Source organism: Sinohyriopsis cumingii, chromosome 1 (assembly GCF_028554795.1).
Source record: "Sinohyriopsis cumingii isolate HCF-2022 chromosome 1, ASM2855479v2, whole genome shotgun sequence".
NCBI lineage: Eukaryota > Metazoa > Mollusca > Bivalvia > Unionida > Unionidae > Sinohyriopsis > Sinohyriopsis cumingii.
Window position 1 is genome coordinate 29428775 of NC_142961.1, and position 27873 is coordinate 29456647.

Below are 27873 nucleotides of genomic sequence, written 5' to 3' on the forward strand. Positions count from 1 at the left end.
ATCAAATTCTACCTAATAACAAATGGTTTTGTTGGTTAAACTGCATGATCCAATTTTACCAACTAACACATGGTTCAACTGCATATCAAATTCTACCTAATAACAAAAGGTTCTGTTGGTTAAACTGCATGATCAAATTCTACCTAATAACAAAAGTATCTGTTGGTTAAACTGCATGATCCAATTCTACCTAATAACAAATGGTTCTGTTGGTTAAACTGCATGATCCAATTTTACCTAATAACAAATGATTCTGTTGGTTAAACTGCATGATCAATATGTACCTAATAACAAATGGTTCTGTTGGTTAAACTGCATGATGAAATTCTACCTAATAACAAATGGTTGTGTTGGTTAAACTGCATGATCAAATTCTACCTAATAACAAATGGTTCTGTTGGTTAAACTGCATGATCAAATTCTACCTAATAACAAATGGTTCTGTTGGTTAAACTGCATGATCAAATTCTACCTAATAACAAATGCTTCTGGTGGTTAAACTGCATGCTCAAATTGTACCTGATAACAAATGGTTCTGTTGGTTAAACTGCATGATCCAATTCCACCTAATAACAAATGGTTCTGTTGGTTAAACTGCATGATCAAATTCTACCTAATAACAAATGCTTCTGGTGGTTAAACTGCACGTTCAAATTATACCTAATAGCAAATACGGGAGAGTTTGGTAGCTTTGCTGCATCATTAAAATCTGCAAGTTATATCACAATAAACTCTAACTTGGCAATTTAACGAATTGATGCATGGACACATCAAAAGAATATCGTACCATTCATGTTGTTATGGAAAACGTGATTGTACGTGATGGTCCAATGCAAGGCTAACCCTTGCATGATCTGAGGTTTCACAGACAACTAGGACATGAATGCATTATAGCAGTATGCCTTGAAACTGGAAGTATCCGAAACTTCACCAGTTACTAGGGGCAAAGGACATATGTTCAACAAGTTTGTTCCAATTGGATATGTAATATTTTTTCTTTAAACGGTCGTCATTCATTCACTCATTCAATCCAGCGGCATGGTGCACGTATGAAAGTGCTGTATATTGTATTATCAACACACTAATATAAAGCAAGAGCAATTATTGCAAAAAATCATTCATTGTTTTCTCTAGGGATGTTCCGATTGAATTGGTTTAGGAAGTTTCATTAAATGCGATTTGTTTTCGTATAATTCAAATATATTTTATTTTAATAAAGATTATGGTTGTTAAGTAATATTCGTAATACCTTTCTCATTGTATAGGTGTATTGTAATTTGTCTACTTTTATTCTAAGATAGCGAATTCAGTGTTCAGTAACATTATACAGTACAGACAGGGGGAGCTGCTATATCAGCAAATTGTTCTCTACTGACGTGTATCAGTTAAGTACATATACTTTATGAAAAGTGCTGCTACAGCAAATTTTTCTGTTATGACATCTGTAAACCTGAAGAACAGGTATTGGACGGTCATGAAGTCTGAAGTCAAACGGAAAGCAAAGTGCTCAGGCAGGCAACGGTATTTCGAAAATGGAGACGTTTTAAATGGAAAAAGGACCTTGTCATTCTTCATAACTCTAAAGCATATAGTGAGGTTCTTTTATGAAGCCAGTTATGATTCTTCTCTCTCTAGAATCCCATTTAAGCAGCGCATGAAACCGTGCTGTAGTCGTTTCCGTCATACTTCATGCTGAAGAGCCTGCCTTTCGTTATAGGTAATACTAATCTATGTACTATAGTTTAAAACGTTTCTTTTAGGATAGCACTGCAAAGATTTGAATGTTTAGAGACATTAGGATACATTTAGTTTTGGAAACAACTGGATTCAAGTCTCTTTCTAAGATTTAAAGCATTTGTGTATTATTTAATATCAGTTTCAGATACATTGTGGAATTGATTGTTTACTGTTTACCTTTAATAAAGAATGTTTGTATTTGTAATGATAGAATTGTCTATTGAAAGTAAAAACTTAGCTGCTATTTTCATTCTTATTAACGTGTGTGTGTGTGTGTGTGTGTGTGTGTGTGATTTTGAATTTTAACGTAGTTTTAACAATTTTTCAGTCATATCGCTACAATGTCTGCAGTGTGGCAGTTTATAGTGATGTCTAGCACTGGGGTATAATGCCACAGACATGTAGCATGATGTCCCACCCAGTCATATTATCCTGACACCAGGCCGACCAGTCCTAACGCTAACCTCTTAATGGTGAGTGCCAAGCGAGACAGCTATTAGTACCATTTTTGCAAGTCTTTGGTATGACTAAGCCGGGGATCGAACCCACGACCCCCGCATCCGAGGCGGACGCTCTAACCACTAGGCCGCCGGAGCGTTAATTCTCAGTAATAATTATTTAAGAAATAAAATATTCTTAAGTTACAGGGTGTAATATGTTTGGTATTTTAGGTGAAACATTTATTAAAATACTTTTCTACAGATGATTGCGGTATTAGTCTGAAATGTGGAATGTTTAAGCATTTTGGTTATCGTTCGTTTATTCGAAATGTAACTGTTTACATTATGTTCTAAAAGGCAGAAATTAAGGAATTGTATGCAGTTGGTAAGCTTGAAGAAATAAATGTAACTTTTTTATTATCTCTAAATGTGACATTTTAGGTGTATTTGAAATGTGATTTTCTAGATAAAGTATTGCATAATTTCAATAAAACAGTTTCCTTCAGGCGTATGATGAGGGTTCGCCTTTCTTTCCAGTTCGAACCCAGTACCTCTGTACCTCAGCGATGTAAAATAACACCATTATCACTAGGAGTGACACCTCCGTAAAGAAAGCTGCTACTCTGTCTTCTTTCTGTCAGCCATCGATTTAAGGGTGGTGCCAATAAAATGGGCATGATGTAGAAAACGTTTGCCATAAATCATCATCTTATAATAATGTGCTGAAAGGTATGTCAAAGTCTTTGCGTAACAGAAATGTATGGACATGAAAATAATTGTAAATGTTATTTCTTACAGTGTTTTTATGACTTTCATTGAACTGAGCGGTGATAATCTTATCAATGTTCTTTGAAAATTGTATGTGGCAATGATATTTTATATGGGAATTAGATGTATTTATTTTTATACTCTTGGGATATGAAAAAAAGATAATTATGAATAGAACAGTGCATAGTATGGTATTTCAGGCATACAAACCATTCTTAGTGCGTAGCCGGGTATTTCGGGCATTCAAACAATTCATTGTGGTTAGTAGTATTAACAGACAAACCTATTAACAAAAATCAAGCCCCAACACCAGATGAAGATAAAGGCTGGAAGTACAAAAAATATGATGTGCATCACTAATTAAACTGACCCAAGGTCTTACTGTAACTAACTGTACTCTAATCAAACTGACCCAAGGTCATATTATAACTAATTGTACTCTAATTAAACTGACCCAAGGTCTTACTTTAACTAAATGTATTCTAATAAAACTGACCCAAGGTCTTACTGTAACTAATTGTACTCTAATTAAACTGACCCAAGGTCTCACTGTAACTAATTGCACTCTAATTATACTGACCCAAGGTCTTACTGACATAAAGGCTATCAAACTGTTACCTGTCTCAAATGGGCCCCGAGTGATCACTGCCATCTCACCTCTGTCTGCATGGGTTCGAGTCTCAGATTCAGCCAATGTGGGTATGTGAGAAAGCTTGCCAGTAGCTTCTCGTGGGTCGGTGGTTCTTTCCGGGGTTATCCCGGGTTCTTCCTCCACCATTAATACTGGCCGCCATGTATAGCCTATCGTGTGCTGAAAAATGGCGTTAAACCCCACAACAACAACAACAACCTGTCTCAAATCGCAATTACAAATGGCTGCCACATTAACTGATGCTATATCTCATTAGCTGATAGTACATCTGAATGCGCTGTATCTGTCATTTGATGAAATCTGAATGTGTGATATGTAAACTGGTACAGTAAATCACACCCACCCAAAAATATAATCTGTGTTGATACTGATGGACGATATGTTGGTCTGATGTCATCTGTTTATTAAATGAGCAATTTTGCTGCATGCAAATCATTCCGGACAGTCCTGCGCACAGTTTAGTCACATACCGGTAATTGGTAATAGCCATATCTAGCGCGAAATTTAAAGTGGCCACAGGACAGATGGCTGTGCTATTCCGCGTGAATTTTAAAGTCACCAAACAAAGAACTTGCTCCTGAAATATAATGAACATGTCACCAAAAGAACCCTTCAGCAGACGGTACCTCCATAGCCACGAGAAATACAAGTAAGTGTACAAAATGTACACCGATGTGAGTAGTGAATGGGGTCACCCATGGGACAATGGGAATTACCATTATAAACACCCTTCGGTCACTCTGGGGACTATGTAAATTTAACATTAACCACCCTGGGTCACTCTAGGGACAATGGAAATTTAACATGGGCAAAAAACCCTGGGTCACTCTGGGGACAAGGGAATTTAACATTGGAGAAAGAAAAAAAAATGTCTAGGGACATTCTAGGGACAAAGGCATTCGAACAATGGAAATTTAACATGGGAGATATTGCTGGGTCACTCTAGGGACAATGGGAATTGAACATGGGGAATAGAGTTTGGGCCTGTCTAGGGACAAGGGGAATTGAACATGGGATTTTTTTAAAAAAGGGGTAGGCAATGGAAAGTCAATCTCTTTTCGAGAAATGTGGGTGGCCCTGAAAAGGGCCTTTGGTTTCATTATCATCTTCTTCTTTTATTTCCTCCACTTCTGTAGCCATCTTCTAACTTTTGCCATCATTCCTTTCTTCTTCTTTTCTGTTTCCGGTATCCAGTCCGGGTGACCCATGGCTCGGAACTTCTGTTGGATTTTTATCCAGTTAGCGTTCAGTTTCTCTAGTTCTTCCTTTTTCTTTCTATTTTCTTCTTCTTTTCTATCTTTTGCCCACCTGTCCTTTATTTTCTCCACTTCTTCATCTATCACCTTTCTCATCTTTTCTTCCCCTTTTTTCAATCTTTCAACACTCCTTTTGACAAAGGGCCACTCTGACCTTTTTTCTATCTCTTCCAAAAACCTTCTTACTTCTTCTACCTTCTCCAGGGCCTCTTTTAATGTTCCCACTCTGACATAAGAGGGATTTATTAGCCCTCTCAGTCTCATCACTTCTTCTTCAATTAATCCTTCTATCATCTCCCTGGCTAATTTTAGTTCGTTCACATAGTGCACACTGGTTCTTAACCTCCAATCTCTTTCAATCCTTTCAACTCCATATTCACCATCCACCATCCAAAAATAAACATGCCTTAAATCATTGAACAGTTGGGACACTTCCATCTTCTTTTTTATTCTTTGTAGAATGGTTTGAACATCAAACCTTGTGGGTTCTTATAGTGAAAGCGCGGACGTGAAGGAAAACATCCCCTACTTTTCTCATTTCATATAATATACTATCCACATAAGTGAAGCAACATTAAGTGAAGCAACATTTAACAAACCCCAAATCTACTATTTACACACGCAAATCATTAAAACTAAATCCATAATCTACTATCCACACAATCGTACGTGAGCGGTTACAAAACCCAAACTATACTCTCCACATACGCTAAGAAACAATAAACAAATCCATAATCATCTACTGTCCACACAATCGTACGTGAGCGGTTACAAAACCCAAACTATACTCTCCACATACGCTAAGAAACAACAAACAAATCCATAATCTACTATCCACACAATCGTACGTGAGCGGTTACAAACACAAACACAAACACACAAACACATACACTCACACTATGAAAAAAGAGTCAGTGTTTATATTCACACTACTCTACATACACACATTGGCAAATCAATTGTTATTTCTTTTCTAGAGTATTGGGTAGCCCTGAAAAGGGCTGTTGGTTTTTACCTCCAGATGCACCTATCTAATGCTGGCACCTTCCTGGCCTGGTGCCACACACACACATCTTCTTCCCCAGTCTCTTTTCACTCTTTTTTGGGGGAGAGCAGAGGCGGGATATGTGGCTTCAGAATCCCAATTTTCTGTCTCTGGGATTCTGAAATTTCTTCTCTCCTTTTCCTGCTCTTCTTTTTTTCTTCTTTCCTCCTCCTCTCTCATCCTTCCCTCTTCGACAATGGCCTCCGCGGCCAGTTCGTTCAACAGGCGCCTGGCATATTCCAGGTACATCTGGAGTTCTAGAAGCTTTACAATTCTGGTATTCATTCTCTTCATCAATCAACAAGGGTAGCTAGACTGCCCAGCGAGTTTCAATTTATACTGAAAGCGCGGACGTGATGGAAAACATCCCCCTAAAAACATAAAATTGATCTTACCTAGATCATGACCAAAACAACGCGCGGACCTAAAAGAAACACTCACTCACTTTTTTATACTACCCATTACTATTCTAAAAAAAAATTCATTAATCACTTCAATATACTATCCATATACGCAAAGCAATCCAATCAAACCCCCAAATCTACTCTCCCCACACCTCAAACAGCCAAAAACATGATCTTAATCTACTATCCACACCAACGTACGTGAGCACTTACAAACACACAATCCTATACACAAACACATACCCTCTCACTATAAAAACGAGTTAGTGTTTATATTTACACTACTCTACCTACACACATTGGCAAATCGATTGTTATTTCTTTTCTAGAGCATTGGGGTAGCCCTGAAAAGGGCTGTTTTTTGTGGGTTTTTTTGTTTGCTATGGCAATCTTTTAGTTTCTAAGAATGCGACGTCCTCTGAGGATAGACTTTGTGACGATAGGTCTGCTTCTTCGGAAAGAGAAGAAGAACTCTTTGGTGTCGATACGACAATCGACAAAACCTCTGTCAGCTTCAGGTTGCTGCTGCTGCTGTTGCTGCTGCTGTTGCTGCTGTCTCTGAAGTCTGTACTTCTCTGTCCATTCTTCTTTCTCCCTGTTCACTTCTTCTCTGAAGAGCTCTTCTATCAGGTCTTCAGTGACTTTTAGCATTCTCACATTCTCTATCTCTTCTGGCTTCGGTATCAGACTGTGTCTGACCCTATGTAAATTCACGTAGGCTTCGTTTAGCTTAGCTAGTTTGGAGCACATCTTCGTAGGAGGATGAGTCGACAATGGATGGTTAGACTGGAAACTACCCCGGTTCTTAAAGTCAAAGCGCGGATGTGAAGGAAAACATCCCTCTACGGTTTTCGAGCCGCAACGTTCAATGAGTGTCATGAGAGGGATAGTAAGAAGTCAAAGAGCATGAATCAACATTCTTATAGCCAAACAAAAGACAAAGGCATTTTTTTTCAAAACACAACATTTTTTATTCAAAATCACTTAACACTAACCAACAACTCTAACATTTTTAACAATAATCCAACAATATAACATCAAACATTTTTTTCAAATCACAAACATTTTTTTCAATTCACACTCTACTTTAAACAGGGTTGACAACGTTGTGAATGAAATTGTGATTTACACTGTTGGAAGTCATTAGGCCATTGATGGACACTACGTTTCCTAGCTTGAGACAAAAGATAAGCACAATGGTCACAAAACCATTGATCTACTTTCACATCGTTTCTTGAAGAAGAACGAGGATCAAAATGAGTCACTAAATGTTCTAAGGAATAGCCCAGGCTGCGATGATGCAGAAAATACACACAGTACTGTCCACACACCAAGGAATCTGTGCCTTGTAATTTTACATTATTGAATCGGGTGGTCTGAGCATTTCTTCTCATAAAGTCAATGATATCGTCTTCCAAAGGGGGCAATCCGTACGAATCGAAATATTCCACACATCCTTCTTGAGGAAAGTAAACGGCTACCCAGTGGGTTCCTGGGAGATGACTGTCGTCCGTGTTGATGACATAAACTAGATGGTCTTGAGGTTTGCGATGAGGGAGTTCATCTTTAGCACAGACGACAGGATTCCAAGAACCCGTGTACGAACTGTGGTTCAAAAGGTAATAAAGTTCCCAGGTATCCATGTTTTTTTTCTTCTTCACAGGTAATAATAAGTCATCAATTCGATCCTGACTTTTTGCTTGAAAATGTCTGACAAATAACCGTTTCTTCGTTTCGTCTCCTCACTCTGATTCAGGACAGCATCGATACGATGAATCTCTTAAGTGGTTAATGGTGGACAAGAATGTTCACGCAAGTCTTTATACCACTGATGCAACACGACTTCGTCCGAGATGAGACTCCAAGCTTCGTCCAGATACTCATCCAATTTTTCTTCTTGACTCAGCATCAGGCATTTATCGTGTTGAATTTGACTGGGATGATCGTTTTGACATCCATAGCACTCTTTCTTGATCAATTCCGTCATTCTTTCGACCAAGTGTTTGGCAAAACAGGAGACTAAATGGGCTTCTTGTTCTGGCCATCTTGACTTCATCAAAACTTCATCGTCTTTGTCTTGGGATTCTCCTTCCACGGTCTCCTCACATTCCATCTCCAAAGTTTCTCCACTAGGTAAAGAGGGATAACAGTCTTCCATGGCTTCTAATAGTCTAGAATGACTTCTCTCAAACTGTTGATTTCTATGGTATTGTCGAATTCGGCATACAGGAGGACGTTCACCGTGTCTGTTAGATTTGTAGTAAACTGAATTTCCACACGAATCTGGCCAGATTTTATAGGGTGGAAATGTCCCTCGTCGCTGCCTTGGTCTGGAGTGAAATCGAAAGCCCACAAAGCGTAGCCTCCTGCGTAATCCTCGTACGTAATGCCGTGACTGGTGTTGGTTCCTAACTGGCCAGTGGCTTCGTACAGGGACAAGTACGACCTCAAGTAATTCTTCTTGTCAAAGTTAGGTTCGAAAGGTCGGGTACACAAGGTCTTGCCATCGCGGCTGACTTCGATCTTGGACACGTCAAAGTGTTTAAAGTGGAAAGGATTTTTAGCCAAAGCTAAGTTGAAGGCTGCATTCTCGACGATACCAAGGATCAAACGTTTGGGTAACTGTCCTTGGAACAGATGATCTTCGATCATGGATCGCAGCTCCGTAGGAATGGTGAAGGTTTTCACTTCCACGCGTCGTATGGGATACTTGGCGGTCGTTCTGCTCAACGTCTGACTGATGTTACCCACGTTAGGTAACACTTCCACGCGTCGTACGTAGAGCCTGGCTTCCTCGATGACAGTTTTGCAAGCACTAGTACCTATCAAATGGAGAGCGGCACTACTACGATTCAGTCTCAGGCGGAGATTCACTGCGTTCAGCAAATACTTTTCTTGTAACCACATGTCCAAATGCAAACGATCCATCAGTTCTAAACTATCTCCACTTTTGATTCTGTCTCTTCGTTCTACAAATCCCGCATTGTGTTCTTTGGTTGTATTAATTTCGAATTCTTCAAACTGGCATGCATCGTCAGCTTCCCATACCACACAGGCATTGAGATGAGTGTTCTTGGTGTCTATTCCGTACGTCAAGAGATTTTCCAGGTACGCTCGATAAGGGTAAGTATCCATGCTGCTACTGACTAATTTGTTATTCAAGTACAAGTCCACTCCACTGAACAAGGAATGCATGAAATTGTTGACGGGAGCTATTACCTCATCACCATCTAGGGGCGTATTATCCTCATCGACAACTTTGACTTTCAGGTACAAGTAACTGCTATTCAGATCGATGTAATCTTCGGGCTGTCCCTTGATTTCAAACTCGATGGGAGCTGAGGCTGTCAAAGAGGAGACGGGGTGAAATTCCACCCACTGGGATTCTTGCATGGTCATCATGGTGGGGGGCATGGCAAACAGATCCAGTTCCGACTTGGAACAAGCGCAAGATTCTCGGTGCATCATTTTGTTCTTTCTCAATAATCGAAAACGTCTAAGTCTCGAACGGTTCTTCTTTTCTTTGTCTTTCTAGCTTTAGACGTGTGAAGTCTGGTGAAAGGGTGTTTTCTTCGTCGTCTCTTTATGCCTTGTCCTTGCTGAATGCCTGACTCGGTAGCGTGCAGGGCATTTATAGGTGTTTCTCGTCGGCCCAAAAGGTCTTTGCCCGTTTGCAGCAAGACATTTTTGCCTGCCCTCATGAAGGCTTCTTTAGGGTTTTGTTTGTCGATGATGACATTTTGGAGAAATTCTTTGCCTTGTGTCAGTGCCGCATCTTTCAAGGCGTGCAATCCGCGTGTCACCATCGGTTTCAAGACTGAGGCCACCGAACGAAAGGCCGATTTCAGCATATCTCCTAAACCGTGTCCTCGTTGTCGAGCAACCCCTCGGTACACTGGATACATGACTTACGAGTCGTGAGAGAACCGTTTTCGAAAATGGAGTTTCACCGTGACTTTTCCTTTGGTGAATGGAATATTTTGTCCCAGATTTCCTTTATAGCAATGTTGACCGTGTCCAAATAAGACCTACTGACAGGCAAATAGTGAGGATGGACAAATTCGCGGTGAACGTGGTAAGTGTTTCCACCTTCCTCGTCAGCGTTCGTGGCAGAATCCACTTTGAAAGGAATGACACGCAGTAACGGTACGGAGGTGTGTCCCACCACGTTGTACTCCACCACATCGGAGTACACAAACATCAAATTCAGTCCTTGGTTCAGTTCTACCGGGGCACGAAATAACTTGCTAAAAGCCTCGTTGTCGTAAACGATTGGTAATTCGTTTTTCTTGATCATGGCCATTCTCATGTCCATGTCTCCGCCCAACATGTCAAACAATTCAGGACAAAATAAAATGGACAGGATTTTACTCCCGTCAAATTTCATCAAGAAGCGACGAGCTGTTTTGTGGTATTCCATGGTGACACTTTTTTTGACACTTTCCAAAGCTTTCAGAAACACGACATTAAACCTGGAGGTAATGGTGCTCACCAAATGTTGACCACTAAAATAATAGCCTGGAGGAATGAACAAGTGATAGGTGGTGTACTTTTGATTTCTTGTGCCAGGGGTTTTCTTCTCATATTTGCCATGGGTATCCAAGTACTGTTGCATTTGCTCGTCATAAACTTCCACATCAAAAAAGTTTTGATTGGGAAGGACATTGAGGACTTGGGTCGGGTGAATGATTTCCACTAAAGCCACTTCCCATTGGGCTTCGTGATCTAATGGGATGGCCTGAGGTAATTTGGCCGCGTAACAGCACAACGTGTTGTTGGGTAACACCTCCTTGGAACTGTCACTGGGTAAGGTTAAGTAAAATTGGTTTTGGTGACTCATAATTCCAGAGTTCTGTGGCTGTCCGAGGGGTTACTGGACGTCAGAGGTGTGTCTCCGCCCAAAATGATGTTCTGATTGTGGTTGTTATAGGAGTGGTGACTGACACTGGCACTGGACACAAGGTTCCCGTGGTTCCCGTTCGAGGAGAATTTCAGGGAGGGATTGGGAAGCAGGTAACCGATGCAACTGCTCAATAAAATGGTCCACAATTGTTTGTCTCCTTGTTGCAAACTCAAATTGGCGATGGCTGCCCCGATGACACAATACACCATGAAGATTTGGCAGAAAAAGACGATTTGCGTTTTAGGCACACGTTCTCCACACCACACCCACAAGGGTTGTTTTTGTAAATCTTGCACAGAAGAACTGGGTGAAGGAGTGGTCGACGTAGCTGCGTCTGTGTGAAAGGGCATGATGGTCACTTCTTTTTATAGTCGATGACTTGCGAAGCGTCGATCCAAGAATCAAAACTGGGTGGATATCCATTCCAACGTACTTTGACTTCTTTGACACGTCGTTTGCCCACTTTACGGGTTCTGCGTTCGAGAATGCTTTCGATGTCGTACACGTCGTCTTCTTTTTTGGTGACACGTTGTAACTTGGGCAAATAAAACGTTCCTTTGAGCACTTCTCCGTTCATGTCTTCCAATTTATAGACGGCAGGATGACGGCCATGCACTCGTTCAGTGACACGAAACAATTCGGTCGTCCAGTTAGGTAAGTAACCTTTGTCGAAAGTGCGTTTGGTTTTGCCGATGCGCACCCAGTCTCCTACGGTCAACTCTCCACTTTTCTTGGGGACAGCCCTCGTCAGGGACGTACCAAACAGGCGCTCAAACACCAACACTTCGTTCTCGGGAGTCACTTCTTGCGGGGCATGTCCGATGCTTCGATGGTAAGATTGGTTGTACGCTTGCACCAGGTGCGGTAAGATGTCGATGTACTTCAGAGTGTGGTGATGCGTAAAATATTTCCACATGCGTTCTTTCAAAGTGCGTTGAAAACGTTCCACGATGCTGGCTTTGGTTTCAGGATTCTCGGTGGTAAAAAAATGAATGTCACGTTTCTTTAATTCTTTTTGGAAAGCTTGGTTCAGAAATTCGGTGCCTTTGTCCGTTTGCCATCGAAGAGGGTGACGACCACTTTGTTTCAACACTCGTTGCAGGGCTCGCACTAACTCGCTGCTCGATTTGGAAGTCAAGGGCACGACCCAGGCAAATTTGGAAAAGACGTCGATGACACAAAACAAATATTTGTAGCCACGATTGTAGCTGGCCAAATGAGAGACATCGGCTAAATCGGCTTGCCATTGATGATCGATGCCTTCCACTCGGGTGCGACTTCTGGTAAACTTGCGTCGAATGGGTTTGTGTAAAGTGTAGGTAGCTTGTTCTTGTAACCATCGTTGCACTTGAGGTAAACGGAGACTTTTCAGTCGAGTTCTGGCAGCACGATACAATTTTTGAATTCCTGCGTAACCTGCAGGATGGGAGGGATCGTAGTAAATGCTGGCTAAGACTTTTTCCTTTTTTTGTGTTTGTGTGTTAATAAGACACCCACTCTTGGAGGATGCTACTCTTTTTCTCTTGGGGTACTTTTTTTGATTGCAATGCTTTGCGTGTGCGACCGGCAATAGGTGTTGAAGAGGAGGATGTCTGAGCGGGGGATATCGGTTCTTGTTTCACTTCTGTCTTCACTTTCTTTTTCTCTTGTGATGAAGAAGGGGTGGCCATCATCTTTTTAATCCATCCAATTCTAGAGGTAGGTGGTGTTGTTAACTTGCGTACTTTTTCTGGTGGAGTTTGAAACCCTTCCTCTTCTTCTTCTCCTTTTTCTGTCTTGGTCACTGGTAGTGGTGGTACTGGTACTGGTGATGGTGCTGGACTTTTCATCAAGGTCTTAAAATCTTTCAGAGTGGGTAGAGCTGTTTCGTCTAAAGCTTTCTGGTGAAAGAGTTGCCGTCGTTGCAAGAGTTGACCGTACTTTTCCGATTTTTCTGTTTTGGACAAATCTTGGCGATCCATCAAGGACTGCAATTCGTGTTGTAACTGGGACATCTCGCTCAAATGGGGATTGGGAGGTAAATGCGGGGTGCGTTGTTCTTGCCAACGATGGTATTCCATCCATCCTTTGTAAGGCACTAAAGCTAGGTTTCGTCCTTCCATGGGGTTGTCAAGGGTCGATTCTGAGATCTTGGGACTTCCGAGGGCCTTTTTATCTTGCTCCGACCAGTCCTCCCAACATGGTTCCCAAGACTCCTTTCAGTAAGGGGCCTAACAAGAGGGGTAAAATGCCTCCACGTTGGACCAACATCTTCTTCTGTTGACGAATGAGAATTTTCTTTTGAACCATTTGGCGAAGAACGTGACGATGTTTGCCTAAGCATTGTTTCTGGTGTTTGGACAAAGGGATCGTGCCTTTCAAGACGTTCAAACAACATTCGCACACGGTATCGATGACCTCTTTGGAGGCTGATTGAATGAGTTTTTTTCGTAGAGGTGGAGAAGCTTTGGACAGGACAGATAACATGTCTCCATGTTTGACTAAACGTGGAGGTAGTCCTTTTCTTTTCTTTCCTTGGTGCTGTTTAGAAGAGGGATGTTTTCTGGAGGGTGACATCTTTGAGTCTTCAGGAGCACCAAAAAACACTGATACCCCGACTTGGTCACAGGACTTTTTTATACTGGAACGCGTCGCCACTGATTGTCTTTACGTCGTATCAGTTTGAGGACAGGCATGACACGTCGTGCAGGGGTACGTAACGGACTAAATCGAGCTAGTTCTTGCTTGGACAAATCCAGTAAACTTTGTAACATGCCCGATCTTTCTTGAACTTTGATTTTGGGAGAAGGTACTTTGTGAGCAGCAGCCACGGCCACTAAATTGGAGGGTCCTGCCACTGGGGAAGTTCTTTTTGGGGTCATCAACGGAGAAGTTCTTGGTGTGATCAACGTCTCCAAGTACTCTTCAGTTCTTGGTGTCATCAACGGAGAAGTGGATGAACTTGAGGCTGCCGGAGACGCAGTCACCGCCGTGGCAGGTCGTGGTTTGCGAGTGTGAAGTTGCGTCCTGGCCGAAGTGCCTCTCTTGCGACTAGTTTTCTTCTGTGGACTTTTCTTTTTCTGGGGGCTTCTTTTCTTTTTCCGGGGTGGCGTCTGGTAAGAGGAGGGTCCTGCCACTGGAGAAGTTCTCCTTGGGGACCTGGTCTTTTTCTTCTTCTTGGAGCTTCGTTTGACTTTTTTCTTGGGGAGAAGTTTGGGGGCATTAGGATCCCATCTTAAGAGAGAGCGAATGATGACCCCTCCTAGAGTACCGCTCCCTCTAGGTTTCAAAATGATTTGTTCTTTGGTTTGAGTGTCGATGCGGGGATCGGCCAGTTGGGTCAAAGCGACTTTGTTTCGATCAAAAAAGCGTTTGGTTTGATGAGGAATCTGAATGATTCCTTGAAGTAATTGACGTGCCGTCACCGTGAACCATCGTAAGACTTCTTTGAGACTAGCTTCTAAGACACGAGCTCGTGTTTCTGAATTTTTTTCTCGACTCATGCCATACAAGGCACGAATCAATTTGACGGGAAGATGCGACTGAAGGGATGTCATGTTCAAAATGTGTGTGAGACAGACGAAAAGGGTCTGAGGTTTTTATAGATTTTTTTGTGGAATGAAGTTAAGTCGAGGACGGAGACGTGTACAGGACAGGCCCTCCATCTTGGCCCCAGTGGTGAAACAAGTGGGTACGAAATCGCAAATCCTCGGGGGTCGTAGGTTTCAAATCCACGAGTAAATAGGCGTGTGGAGTTTGAGTGGCATCGTCGTACGCCTGAGTCAGCCAAGGTGTCCCTAACTGTTTGGCTAAGACTTGCACTTGCGATTTATCTCGAGGGCTTTTAAACAAGACCACGTAATGCGCATTGAGACTGATGGTGCGATGGGCTTTACTTTGTTGAAACAAATTTTGGGTGATGTAAACGACACTGGCATTACGGTGATGCCCTTTGCGCGTGAACCACAGTTTAATTTCTTCTTCGTCTTCTCCTAACATATCGTCAGAAATGACCAAATGGGTTTGACGGGAGTCAGAGACGATGCCGTCGTCTTCTTTAGGAATGCCTTCCACAAACACGATGGAATCGCCTTGACTTTCTCGCAAGAGGCTGTACGCCGATTGCCACTCTTTGTAACACCACACGATCCGCTGAGGTGGTCGATCGATCAAATGATGTTTATGTTCGATCAAATGTTTGACGAATTCGGTTTTGCCTGAACCGCTAGGTCCAGCAATGAGCATGTTAAAGGGATGACGAAGATAAAGCCTCCCCAACTGGTACGATCTAAGTGTTCGTCGATGACTTTGACAGTGGAGGAAGAGGGAGCAGAGACAGCAGAGGTAGCCATAGTGTGAGGAATGTCACTTGTGACACGAAAACAAACAAGACGAGAGTTTATATACTTTTCTTCAGAACACGTTTATTGAACGTTTTAAACATGAATACGAAAGACAAAAAATACATAAAAGCCAAAGGCTTAAGTACAAGGATAAAAGGCACATGATAACCATCAACGTGGAATAAACACAAGTGTCTGTACAACATGTTTTGGGTAATGTTCTGACCAGTTCTATAGGGGGTAAGGCCACAAAAGTGTCCTCCCGAAAGGGTCTTTCAGGGATGTCCACGACAGTCCTGTCCTGGGTGACGGGTTCTTCTGGTACTGTCAGTAACACAGGTTGAAAGGTCGCAAGGCTCACAATCGCATTCCACTTCAGAAGCCCCACACTTGAATTGTGCCTTTCTAAACTTGTTTTGTGTTTCTCTGAAAGTATTCATCTTGTTCACTTGGTCTTGGTAGTCACAATGAACTATCGATCTTGCCTAGGGTTCCTTTTTATATACAGACCAATACCGACGTGTCAATACCGTAAGGTGAAATGATTGGGAAGTCACACTCGCTTCTGGTACACGATTTGATAGACTTTTTCCAAGGGTCGACTGACGATGTGGTGAGTGGGTAAACGTACAATCTTGTTGGGTTGATAGGTGGTCACTTTAAAGTGTTCATCCTCTCCCGATTGCAAGGCTTCTTTCAATACCCCAAAGTTGACCACACGACTGGTACGATAATTCAGAGTCAATCCTTAAACTTTGCACGTCGTGTGCACTTCTCCTTGTTTGTCCCGGTATTCGTAACCGTAATTTTTAGGACCGCCACTGACGAAACTTAGAATCTTGTCGTCGGGATGCTCGTCTGTCCAGGCTCCTAAACGGTCTCCTTCGATGTCAAGGTGCTGTTGACTCATGTACAAAGTCCAGATCTTCTTCGTAATTGACCAAGATCAAATCCTCACGAACGACGTCCACGTGTTTCATGTATTTGGTTTTGTCGTGAATCATCTGAAAGTAGCGGGAAGGTTCTGTCAAATATTCCGTCTTGGGTAAACACGGTAGTTGTGCCATTTCACCCGACAAGCAATTTAACATCACTTTGGCAAACGATCGCCTGCCTTCGTTTTTCTTGATGTGGTCTAAAGAGATGCCTTCTTGTTCATAGTATTTCTCTTTGAATGTCTTTTCGTCTTCGAAAGTGTGACACCAGGACGGATAGCCGCTGGCTTCTTGTTTCAGTTTCAAAAAGGCATCCACGTAGTCTGCGAAAATGCCTTTCTGACTGGGGTCACCCTTGTGGTATTGTTGTGTCTTGGGAAAGTGACAAATTTCGTACACTTCTAACAGTTGGTATCCCATGTCCAGAGTTTTGAACAATTCTACGCTGACCCACGTCCCCGTCAAGGCCCGTTCTTCCTGGGTGTGCTGACAAGGTTGGTCTTGGTTGCACGTTTCGGCACAAGTACGGCACAAAGGAAACATCAGTTTACCTTGGCAATGGTGAGGTAACACGGGATGGTATAGGTTCGTGGGAGGCAAAACTTTACACTTGATCAAGCCTTCGTATTGTCGAATGTTTTTCAGGTCGATGTGTTCCGTTAACAATTGCGGGTGCCCTGCAGAAAAGTGACAATATTTGCACACGTAGGGATACAGTGAACACACGTCCAAGTATTTGATTTCTTCTCCCTTCTCTTCGTCGGCCTGGTACAGCAAACAGGTGGCATTGGTCCTTCCTCCGTACAAACTATCCCTCGGGTTCAGCGGGTCCATGAACTGGTAACTTTCCACGAGGCGTTTAAATTCGGGATCGGTTTTCATATGGTGATCGTACTCGTGTTCCCACATTTCCACCACTTGGTATCCTTGCTGTTCCAACTTTAGGCATCGCTGACAATTGGCCTGGTACAGGTCTTCCATGGTTCGTTGTAAAAACTGATTTTTAGTGCCACGGTCAGGATAACAAACGGGACATCCGTGAAATAAGCAACCGTTAAACTCGTACACGATCTTGGGGTTTTCTAAGTCCCAACCATCGACCGAATACGTTCCGATGGTCTTTTCACCCCCTCCATTGCGGGCATGCTGAATCCACTTGTCTTCCTTGTCGCACAAGTAATGTAACCAACGTAGGGCTTTGACCGAGTATTGACGTTTGACAAAGTTGGTCGTTTGAGGACTGATGACAGCCACGGTGTTTTCAGGCATGAATCGTTGTCGATACACTAAGGAACACGCTTTGGCAATGGTGCAAGCTTCTTTCAAAGGATCGACCCCTCCGTGTTCCATGAACAGTTCTCGAAATTTTCCACAGCAACGTCGTAAAATGTCCACGTCGGAACGACAATACTTTAGCATTTCTTCCTGAAAGTCGAAAGGGTCGGAGGCGTGAGTCTGGTACCAAGCGTAGAAAGCTTCTCGTTGTTCGGTACGCATGTTGTCAGGGTCGTAATAGTGAGCCTCAGGTAAATGGGGTAGAACGGCGTGTTGATTGGCTTCGGTTTTGAAAAAGTGCGGAAAGTACCCTTTAGCCATTTCTGTCATTCCAAACGTTTTAGGCATTCGACTCAAAGGCATGGCCAAATAGCTCATCGAATCTTTAAACTGTACTTGTCCCACTTGCATGAAAATGATTTTGGCTCCGTTCAAAGTCACTTTAGGACGCTCGGTGCCTTGTTCCGTATAATACCTCAAAAAGAAACTGTCCATCGTATCCGGAGAAATTGTGAGCCATCACCGTGGCATGACGATGACAATCTCCGTAACGTTCGATGTCCTCTTGGCTCCACGTCTTGTCGATGGGGTCTAAGACCCATTGGGCAAAATCGGCTAACGTGTTCGGTCCTCGAAAGATTTTTTCACGCCCTCCGGGAATCTTGCTGCAGTGAGGGCAATGACTGAAGATAGGTTCCTGAATGCACTTCTCGCACGCTCGATGAGCCACGCAGAAATTAGGAATGTGAATGCCGGTCTCTTGCATGCATTCGAAATCGAAAAAGATGAAATTGCCTTTCTTCTTGTGACCGTCCTCTTTCTCTGGTGGGGGTTGGTATTTTTGCACGTAGCATTGGTGTTCCAAGTCCACGATGTGGTGACAAATGTGACATTTTTTTTTCCTGAACATACGTGTGTCTTGGTACTGTTGGTACGTAGGCCTTGTCCACACGTAGGGCACAATCTCAGCAGTTGACAAGCACATTTCTGCTGTGAACCTTGCGTCTTCAGATGTTGTTGGTAATAGGCAGGGTTGACAAACGTGCGCAGACAAGCAGGACAATGTACTCTTTCTTGTCCTTTGCTCAGACAGGGTGGAGAGGCCAAACATCCTGAGCATTTCCATCCACAATGTTTGTGTTGTTCTCGATTTTTATGGCCATGGTCACATTTCTCACAATAATAAACATATCCCAGGAATCCGGTGATACTGGTAATGGTATCGAAATGGTCATCGTGATAAAAGACATGAATGTATTTTCCGTCCTTAAAGTCTTTCCCTCGAAACAACAGAGGTCCGCGCATTTCTTGAGGGTGCACTTTCAAGGTGTAGAATGGAGCTAGGACATCTTGCAATTTTTGCATCTCAGGAATGCCACAGGGTGTGTCTTTGGACAGTCCGGCTTGTTGTAACAGGAGTTCTGCTTCATTTCGTTGTTTGGCTTGGTCCGATTTTCGAATATTCTCCCAGGCTCTTTTCCATTCTACCGTGTCGTTCTTGTTCGCGTAGGTTCGTCCCACCACGATGGCTCGGGCTAAACACATCTGGTCTTGAGAATTGTGAATTCGGACGAGACTTGCTTTGGTGTTGCGAAGGTCGTCCACCAATAAGACCTTTTTGCGTCCAGTCCCTTGAGGAGGAGAGACGTGGGCCATTTTCAGTGTGGCTTTACCATCGGTGATGTCAAACTGGTCATTAGATTGTTGTACGTCTTGAATCTTGTCCATGACTTTGGAAGGGGTTAGTTCTGCGGGTCTGCTAAACTCGATCCAAACAGGGGATTTCAAGCTGTCGTGATCTATGGATAGTGTCAAGCGATCGTCTTCTTTGGGTTGACATTGTCGCTTGAGTGCAGTGAGCAGAGAATCCCACACTCCGGTGATGAACCCTTCTGCTTTCTCTAACGGTACTTCGGACTTGAAATCTTTAAACTTCACCGTGTAGGTGTAAGCCGTGGTTCTAAATTTTCTAGAAGAGCGCTTTTCCGTCTCTCGAATGGAATAGTACTTTTCAGGGTTGACTAAGGGTGGTGAACTTTGTTTAGAGAGTTCAGATTCTGGTTCACTCATGTCCTCTTCAAAATCACTGGCATGAATTTGTACCAAGACTTCAGCTCTGGTACGAGGCGGTAGATCACGTTTCTGCCTCTTACTTTCTTCTTCTTTCTTCTCGAATGAATGGGATCGTTTCATCTTGAGTGCAAAACGTCAAATGACTCAAGTTTAAACACCACAGACTAATTTATAGTCATGGCAAACCAGCGTATATAAAAGGGTGTGTGTCTTGTCCTTTCACTATTCATTTCACTCTCAAACCGAGCACAACGATGGAAGAGACTACACAAATCGAACGTTTCATCAGAGCTTTGCGAGGGGTCATTAGAAAATTCTCTTCAGACCAGCCGACGGACTACTCTCCTTCCTTTCGAGATAAAAGTCAAGATACTTGCTATATCTGTCAGAAGAAAGGGCATTGGTCTTCAGAGTGTCCAGACCGTCAAAAAAAAAAAAAAAACAGGGGCTAGAAAAGACAAAAGTCAAGATACCTGTTATTATTGTCAAGAAAAAGGACATTGGTCTCCAGATTGCCCAAAAAAGAAACAAGAGGAGTCAGAAGAAAAGAGGGATTCTCCAGAAGAAGAGAGAGATTCTTCAGAGGAAGAAAGCAGTCAGGTGAAGAAAAAGAAACAGGAGAAGAAAAGAAGAAGGGAAGAAAGTGAGGAGGAAGAGGAGGAAAAGACTGTGACGGTGAAGAAATTGAAAAAAAAGAGAGAGTAAAAAAAAGAAACAGAAGAAGTGAATGTAATTTATAAAGTGTTCTGTTGTGAATTGTGAATTGGATTGTAACTATGGAGAAAAGAATACATTAATTATATAAGGTAAGTGTCTTTGAGTTTTGATTTTAAATAAGAAGCTACACTCACGCACTCATACACAGACACGTACTATAAGGGTAAAATGGTTTTTTTTTTTGTTGATTTTTGAGTTATTGGCAAATTGAAAGGCTATCTCTTCGAGGGCCTTTTTTGGTGTAGGGGTGAGTTTAAGCAATCAACTTTAACTGCCTTAAGCCTTTGCCACGGCCGAGGCCTACTTCTGATGATGATGATTGGGTTGAAATCACTAAGGGTGGTACGGTAGGCTTAGTCACAGGGTTGGCGTGTTTAGCTCGGGAAGGTCGTATTCTCTTCGGTCGTGATAAAGAAGTCTGATACATTTGTTTCAGACTTCTTAACTCCGCTAAAATGTCCAACAGTACCGTGGCCGTTTGATTTTCACCCTCTTGTTTCTTTGCTGCTACTTCTTCTTGTTGTTGTTTTTTTCTTACCTCTTCTTGTTGCTGTTGCTGTTGCTGTAGGAGAAAAGCTTGTTCCGCTTCCTTTTGTCGTTGCATAAATTTCTCCAATTCTTCTTTCTGTCTCTGTCTAAAATTCTCCACTTGCAGTAATGAAGAATGAGACGAAGGTTCCGGAACAAATTCTTGCGAGGTAAGAAAATCCACAAAATCCCAATGTACCTCTTCTGAAAGTAAGTCCGGGTTCCCTTGGGTGGTCTCCACTGCTGGTGCACCCCAGTGAATCGTTTTCTGAGTTTCCGTCATGTTGAATCACTGTCGCATAGATTGACTGCACACAGGCGCTAGCGAATCTATATAGACCACGTGACGTCACAGACTGCTCTCTTCGGATTGGATGCGGGATGACTGAATTTTGTCACGCGTGTTTGGATTGGTCAATGAACTCAATCCGTTTCAATCCTTCCTCTCCCTATAAATAAGCGCAGTTCAGCGCAATCACTCACCTGTTCTCGGAGCCTCAAGATGTGGACCGACGTTCAATCTTCCACCCTTGTGTCAACAATGATGTTCAGGATGGACATACCCATGTATGTCCGGTCCAAGTGGACTGTTGTCGATAGGACAGATACTAGTCTATGGATGAGAAGAGTTTACATAGAAAGACAAGGATGCCTCAAGAGGGTACTTGTGTATGGACCTGCAGTTAGAAGGAATTTAAGAAGAAGAAGATGTGACAGATGCCGTCTATGTTAATATTAACATAAAACCAAAGGCCCTTTTCAGGGCCACCCACATTTCTCGAAAAGAGATTGACTTTCCATTGCCTACCCCTTTTTTAAATTTTTTTTTTTAAAAAAAAAAATCCCATGTTCAATTCCCCTTGTCCCTAGACAGGCCCAAACTCTATTCCCCATGTTCAATTCCCATTGTCCCTAGAGTGACCCAGCAATATCTCCCATGTTAAATTTCCATTGTTCGAATGCCTTTGTCCCTAGAATGTCCCTAGACATTTTTTTTCCTTTCTCCAATGTTAAATTCCCTTGTCCCCAGAGTGACCTGGGTTTTTTGCCCATGTTAAATTTCCATTGTCCCTAGAGTGACCCAGGGTGGTTAATGTTAAATTTACATAGTCCCCAGAGTGACCTAAGGGTGTTTTTAATGGTAATTCCCATTGTCCCTAGGGTGACCCCATTCACTACTGATGTGTGCAGACTAAAGTGGCTGCGAATACTTGCAGCTTTCAATGAATAGGTATATCACCTATTCCCTAACCAGAAAGTCGACATCATCACGGGCGAGGAGCTGATTTGTCGGCTTATATGTAAACGTGCTCTCTGTCCGATTCTTGATATCAACAATTCTGTCCGAAAGAAATCCAATAAAACATGTAAGCTTTATCTTACGAGCTTCAACAGGAATCACCATTACATTTTAGCATACAATTTAGGAGTCGAGCCTTTTGGTGGGATGACATTGATCTTGTCCAATAACCATGACTAACACATGTGGTTGGTGTTTCTGAATAGTTTTTTCCCTCCATTTTGCACTGATTATTTTCTTTTAATATTTTGAAGATTCGTCACTCCTCTGTTTTGTTGTGGAAAAGCATTATTCGCTTCATGCATGTGTAGATGCAGGGATTTATTTTCCTGCGCACGGTATACTTAACAGCAGCTAACTTAAATGTGTGTCGTCATGCGCAGATCACCCTCAAGGGTATGAACAAAGTATGATCGTGGAGACAACGCTTTTGACAGAACCATACCTGTCAGTTCCATATCCCAATCTAAAAGGTTATCTCCGGAATCTAATTTGGGTATTTCGCGATTGCGGAAACGACATTCAAAATGTCTCTTCTGATTTTCCTTTGCACGATCCTTAAAATGTCCAACCCTTTCTAAGTATGGTTGACCTGGATTTATATTTGAGCTTTGGCTCGGAAAGGTAGTAATTAAAGTGCGACCAAATACGAATTCGGCTAGGCTGTAACCAGTGTGTAGCGGTATTGCACGATATTGTGTAATTTCTGATTTTTGCTATGTCTTTATCATTTGTACAAATCTTTCTGCCTCGCCAATGCTCTTGCATATCTTGGCCTACTAGTTCTGTGCTTAAATCCATTAGTTTCCTGAAGTTTGTAAATGCAGCCGAATTAGATTTAAGTCCATTATCTGATATAAGAATCTAGCAAAATCAGACTCGTTGTGATTGATTCCGGCTCCAGAGCTTGTAGCAGAAAGAAAGCTTTTGTAGTTCAATAAACCCTGAAAAATAATCAACAGAAGAAATTGTTGCAAACATTTGAACCTATACAAATCAGAACCAATATTTTGCCATGACTTTCTGGAATTGTGGAATGTGTTAAGAGCACTGGGGCTACACCACTTTCACTGCAACTCGTTACAAACGAATTTTGAAATTATAGGTAAATGGATATAGGGATTGGGTGATGGGGTGGGGGTGGGGGTGTCAAAGACTAGCATTATAACAAAAGGATTCACATTCCTACAATGTAAGACGCCGACATTAATAGTTACCGTGTGCGGTTGGAAGGAGATCCGCTACACCCCAACTAACCCCATCGTAACTGTTAGTGTCGATGACCTGGACCGTTTGACTATTGGACCCCCATCACTATAACCGTTTACCGATAGTCTTAATTTCATTTGTAAGTAGCCCCTGTATGTAACCTAAACTGTTAATGAACACGACAACAGATTTAAAGACGCGAAAATTGGTTAATAATGTGTCTGGACAATAACATAACAGAAGTCACAATGAACTCATGATAGCATTAAATCAAAGAGATATTCGTATGACAAACAAACCACATATCCTTTGCTTTGAATATTGAACTTCTACTCAGAAAACATATGCCAGTTTAGATAAAACATTAAGACCAAGCTGTGGAATGTTCAAAACTTTAGATCGCCTGTCAGTTGCCGACTCATACAGCTTACATAACGCCCCTCGGGCGTTGTTTGTTAGGTGATTGGCAACTGACGCTTTGTACCACGATAAACTCAGGAGAAAGAAAAACCCATTGACTCTTAAATCCTTGCTATTGAAATGTCATGAACTTTTCATACGTTTTCTCTTGCTACTTATGACATAGTCTGGGGGTATCCTCGTATGTATCGTTGCTTCAGAATGTTCATGAGTCAACACACCTATAGAAAGATCATAAATCTAATACCCAAACGAGGTTGGCGTATTGACATTTGAAGGCGTTCTTTTCGATTTAAATTACAGTGGCAAAAACCAACATGGATAGAAATGATTTAGTATTTTCGTAACAGGTCTTCATTTGAATTGTCAAAGGTGTTGCTTTAATGACATAACATAAATGCTTGGAGAAGTATTATGTAACTGCATAAAATGTCAGAATTTAGATCAGATAAGCAGATTCGAACCTTGGTCTTGAAGATTTTATATTTTAGTCGGATTTTGGTGTTCGACTCAAACAAGCCGCACAACTCTGAAGGAAAACATCTATGGACATAACTAAGTTTTGAAATTTAGATTGATATGTGCAATACATTTGGTAAAGCCAGTCTTTTTACTGTGACCAATTTCTAACGCAATCACAATATCGGGAGAAGGAGGAAGGAAATCAACATTCACTGACGTGTTTCAAACGGAAATTACTATACATTATACTCACGAACATTATAGAATGTTGAAGTATGTTTCTGTCTATGAGAAGAATTGTAATTTTTTTGTGAACTGGACATTTATGTAGTAAAAAGATTTTAGTGTCATTTAGTTATAAATTGAAACGAACCATATCATTTGCATACTATGTGGATATATGTAGCTATACTTTCTGTATCTTGATAGCATGATAACGTCAAACAAATTGTTTATTTGCGCCATTATGCCTGTAACTTACGTACAAGAAAGAATAAACTACATTATACGTTAGTTGTATATTTATATTATTTGCATGGAAGTCGTTAGCCCCATTGTTTGCATGGAAGTCATAATAGACCCAATGTATGTATGGAAGTCGTTAGCCCCATTGTTTGGATGGAATTCGTTATAGCCCCATTGTTTGCATGGAAGTCGTTAGCCCCATTGCTTGCATGGAAGTCGTTATAGACCCATTGTTTGCATGAAAGCCGTTAACCCCATTGTTTGCATGGAAGTCGTTAGCCCCATTGTTTGCATGGAACTCGTTAGCCCCTTTGTTTGCATGTTCTAACCAACATAATAATGCTAAGAAAACATTAATGTCGTTGTTTTCCATTTAAGAAAATTAAATGATTCATAACAGTTTTTAAAATAAGTGTAAAATTAAGACAGAATAGTTTGCATAATGCAAAATAATGCAATCGGTGTTATCCTATACTTTCAAATTGGTATACACGGTATGTACTTAACCGTTTACAGCTTTAAAGTACAAAAGAAAATGAATGGAACGAACACGATTCGATTTGCATAATGTTCCCATAGCATGAACAATAAGTGGAATGGATTGTAGCTACGTGCGTGCTATCAGAAACATGATACGTAAATTGCATGGATGTTCAAATACTAGGACTTTGTAAAATGTTTTGAAAATATCACACCTTAAATAGCCATTGATTACCGCGGGGGAAAAAACAGGTATCATGTGTATTGTGTTTCATGTACGCTCTAACCTTTCTAAAGTCTGACGTGTAGGCGAGTGTCTTTTGCATTGAAACAAAATAATAGGAAATGGGTGCAGTTGCCAGGTGTCATATATTTACAAATGAATCAATCAATATTGAAAGTTAACACCACACTTGGTATTTGTATTAGTGTTAGTGTATGTTCGAAAAATGTTATGATTCGTGATTTACAGTCCTACTGACGTCGAGAAACCACTATTCGATTTGTTATGAAAAATGATTTTTCTCATGACCTTCATCTCGTTTCCTGATATGAGAAAGAATTACTCATCAGTTAAGAAATGTCTTTGCCCATGGTAAGAGGGAGAGAGAGAGAGAAGAAAGAGGTCCGGGCTCTTTTGAAAGAGGGTTTCACTCATAACGGTGTAGATATGGATACATCTGGGGAATATGGCGATGCGAGGGTACATTCAGGGCCGGCGCCAGACCCGGCCAGACTATCTGGTGCCCTTGGCAAGGTTAGATTCTGGTGCCCCCCCCCCCGGAAAATATCAATTTCAAAATTTATAAACAATACTTTTTTTAAAAAAATGCGCCCCCTGAAATCAGCGCCCTAGGCGGCTGCCTAGTTTGCCTATATGGTAGCGCCGGCCCTAGGTACATCTGGATGCTGTAACGACACAAGCCTCTTTCAGTTTCTGACGAATGAACTGCTTATTGAAATACTCAACATATAAAATTACATTCCAATATCAACATTCCAATATCAGTCTTCATAAACTTAAATTACAGATATAAGAGATACATATAAAACTACAACATTCCTTCACTTACCAACATCATACATTTGCATAATGTCTGCCTTTTAGAATATAATACAGATAATTAAATATCGAATAAATTCACGATAGATAAAGAATCTGCAATTCAATATTTCAGACTCATACCGCAATTGAAATATATTTTACTGAATTTAATCTAAAATGCCAACATATTAAACTCTATTATTTAAGAGTATTTATTTCTAAATTAACTATAACTAAGTATGTAGTTGGTAGCGAACGTTGTTTTTTTTATATATATACTATAATCAATAATATAATTACTAGTAAAAGTAAATATAAGTTTTTCAAATAATTAATCTTTCCAATACAATAAATTAAAGAATAGTAAAGAAATATTAAAATAATCTAATGTTGCAACGTACTGATGTTAGATTAACATCTTAACACTCAAAATCCTTATACTATATTTTAAAAAATTGTACATAGACGATAATCTGACCTGTAACGACACAAGTCTCTTTGTGTTTCTAACGAATGGACTGGCGTGTCGGATCGACACTTCTTATACCAGTTTCTTATGACATGGCCAAATATGGACATACGTCTAGTTCTTGTGGGACGTCATAATCTCAAAGTGAGGCTCCATCGTTTCTTATAGACTATCGTCTGGATTTATGTACGTCAATTTTGCTAGATCAGCTCATTTACCCTTCTAGAAGGAATCTTTGGAATTTGTATAGTTCGTCTATCTCACAACTTACCGAGTGTAGTTTTTTGCTGACGTATGATACAAGGGAAATGTATATAGAGAATTTTGCCTTTTTCTCATAAGGGCGCAATCTTTATTAAATATTATATAATTGTAATACCGAAATAAATGGATTTAATCTCAGTATATTTTAATAGAAAATTATGTTCAATATAATTTAATCAAAAATTACTTTTAATACAATTTAGAGAAAATTTCAATTTTATTACTTTTACTATAAAATTCTGTCCTAATAGATTTACCATAGAATGAACTGAAACCAATAAAACGAGTTTATTATGTGTAGAATGTGTACAAAGCTTGAAATATCTTGCGGTTTAGCTTTTCTGCATGATTTTCTCCTTTTAATTTCCCCGTCGAATTTTTGGAATCGACTAATTATCTGAGGCATGTTATCGCCATAGTTATAAACTTTCTTTACCCGAAAATTGAGTCATTGTCTTTTCTATGTCCTTGCTAGGCTCATTTTGCTAGTGAAGAGGGTGCTCGTGTTAATTAAATTTAAATTAAATTTAACGTTATAACACTATAGTAAGTACCGTGCTATTTTGAAAGACTATAGTCTCTTCAAATATGGCACCTAGTTCTTACTGTCTTTTTGACTGTGTCCTCATTCGGAATTCCATTTTTTCCGTTCCAGATAACCTGCAGTTGGATTCATTTGTTGCGTACGACGCGAACGAGCAGGA

General features: G+C 41.1%; 1 long non-coding RNA gene across 1 annotated transcript; it reads left to right on the forward strand.

Moving 5' to 3' along the window:
* Nucleotides 1-293: 293 nt before the first annotated feature.
* Nucleotides 294-27873, forward strand: LOC149806610 (uncharacterized). The gene is made up of 3 exons (XR_016424823.1): nucleotides 294-2210; nucleotides 2715-2906; nucleotides 27825-27873. It is a non-coding gene; the product is annotated as an uncharacterized LOC149806610 (long non-coding RNA).